We start from the raw sequence: 2605 nt of genomic DNA on the forward strand, positions 1-2605 counted from the left end.
AAACGGTGGTAGAGTGTAGCAGCTGCAGTGGCGCTGTATCCATGGTGTGGGGCCCATACACAAAGGTGGGGCTTAGAAATTTGAAACAAGACTCACCAACTTTTTGACCTGAACGCTCTATCATGCAAAGAGGAAGGTATATATGAACACCATCCAGAAATGTTTTAGTTTTCTCTGGGCAAAGAAGAAATACATCATATAGCCTGTTATCGGTGCAGAGTTTTAAAACCCAGCCACACTGATTGTATTGGGGGCGTTTCTGCCTAGGACACGGACAGCTTGCGCATCTTGAAGGACACCATTAATGTACAACAGCATATACAGATTTTAGACTAACATGATCCCTTCCACATATCTTTTACAGGGCATCCTTTACAACAGCATGGCCTTATACTATTCCCAGTACTGAAGTGATCTACCTACAGTCCAGACCTCTCACCAGTTGAAAACATTTGGTGCCTCATGAGACAAGCTATCCACCAAATAAGACCCATAATTGTTGAACAGCTAGAATCCTACACCAGACAGATGTTTGTTAATAAAGAAAAAAATAACTTTTTTCTTTTTTTCCCCAAAATGAAACAATTTCTATATTTTAAATTTTGATATGTTTATTGGGTTCCATCGTTATATATGTGTTCTTTCCAATTTGTAACATTTTGTTTTTGTTTGTGTTCCAACCTTCTCAGAGTTGAGTTTATAACTCAAGCCATATTTCAGTTCTTCTGTGCTTTATTCATTGAGCTCAACATTTTATAGAACCAATAAAAAGGCATACGATTTTAAAATTATTGTCACACTTTTATACCATTTTCACAACTCAAACAAAAAACCAACAAAAAAAAAAAGCTGAAATATATAAACACTTCAAACACCGATCAACGTGGTGTGAATAAGCCAGTATCACAGCATAACATCTGGAACTAAATGCTCTAAATGTATTTACTCCCCCGCAGCATGTGGAACACCTTTTGTCCAACTTACATCACTTTACTTCACACATACAGATGTGAAAATTACTCTACAAGCAGTCTTGAACAGATCCCAAAGCCAGCCCCCCGAATGCATTTCAAAACTGCATTTTAACAAATTAAAATGAATTATGGATTTATGTGGCTAAAATTACCCTAAGTGTTACAATGCATGCATAGAACTGCTACACAGCCCCTGATTACTGCTGCTGTATGTTTCAGAACAAAAGACTAAATAAATAGCTTAAATCAGCCACGAGCTTCTGTGAACAGAATAAAATACATCTACACTTCCAAATATAACTTCAAACAGCTGCGTGTCAATGTTTGTTCATCTCACTGTTTCTTATTCCCGAAAGATGCAGCACTTTCTGTATACAGTCTTATTTAAACAGGGATGTTTACTTGAGCAAGGCTGGACAGCTGACAGATGCTCCAGCAAAAACAGAACAAAAAAAAAAAAAAAGTACATGTGGGCAGAAAATCTTTTTCCAGGTATTTTTTTATAAGTCAGGGGAGCAACATTGACAAAACCGGAAACACGAGCAGGCCAGGAATTTGTCACTTATGATGGAAGCAATTAGTTTTTTTGTGAGGAAAGCAGAATGATGAAGTGGTTTACACACAGCCTGTGAGCGGAGTTTCTCTTAAACTATACTTATATGTTGATGGACATCTCAGAATCAGCAGAAAATTTAGATTTTTGGAAATCCTTCTTTGCTTTAATGGGACATTTTTTCATTGCCAACTAAGAACAAAAACACCCACAGTGATTCACTGCATTAGTCTTTTTGTGTCTGTGCTATTCCACTGCCATTCTTTGTCTTAAGCGTCTTGGCTCAGTTTTCCTGCTGCACTTGTTTGAATTAAAGGCCTTGCATTGTCTATCATCAGAGGTTTAAACTAAAATCTCTTCATGTTGAGAAACAATAAAGTTGCACTGCTTCTAGTGAAATCTTGAAAGTAAAATTATGGGTGATCTTACTGATATTGAGAGAAGCCATGCAGAGAACATTTGTTGTGAATGATTTTCACCCACTACCTTATCAAATGTGTGGCTTATCATTGCTGAAATTGACTGGGTTTTAGATATTTTTGAGTTGCTATAGTGCCAATTATCTGTGGCAGCTGTCTTGAACTGTATGGACTCCAAAGTTCATATCTTCAATCTTTATTTTCTGATGTCTAAAAGTTCTATTATGATTATCCCAGTACAAACAGAAAAAAAATAAATAAATAAAAACATTGATTCCAACAGATAATATTGAAGTTTAAGCAGAAATCGTTGATGTGAATAATAGCAAGCTGCATCTATTCTAAATTTTAATGCAATAACTGTAACACTGACAGAATAATAGCCATTATAGTATTTTCAAAGATTTGGATGAGGTGGCCAGGTCATTAATTGGCTCACAATGTTGGTCAGTGGTAGATTTACACCATGTGATTATTTACGGAAAGATTTATTAAAAAGTGTCCATTTGTTCATGAGATACTTTGCTAACAAACATACATGAACGACTTCAAACAGTTAATAAATAAATGAAACATAAATAAAGATGCATTATATAGATACAGTAGATAGAAAGATAGATAGATAGATAGATAGATAGATAGATAGATAGATAGATAGA

This window comes from Nematolebias whitei, chromosome 18 (assembly GCF_014905685.2).
Source record: "Nematolebias whitei isolate Nwh7 chromosome 18, NemWhi1, whole genome shotgun sequence".
Classification (NCBI taxonomy): domain Eukaryota; kingdom Metazoa; phylum Chordata; class Actinopteri; order Cyprinodontiformes; family Rivulidae; genus Nematolebias; species Nematolebias whitei.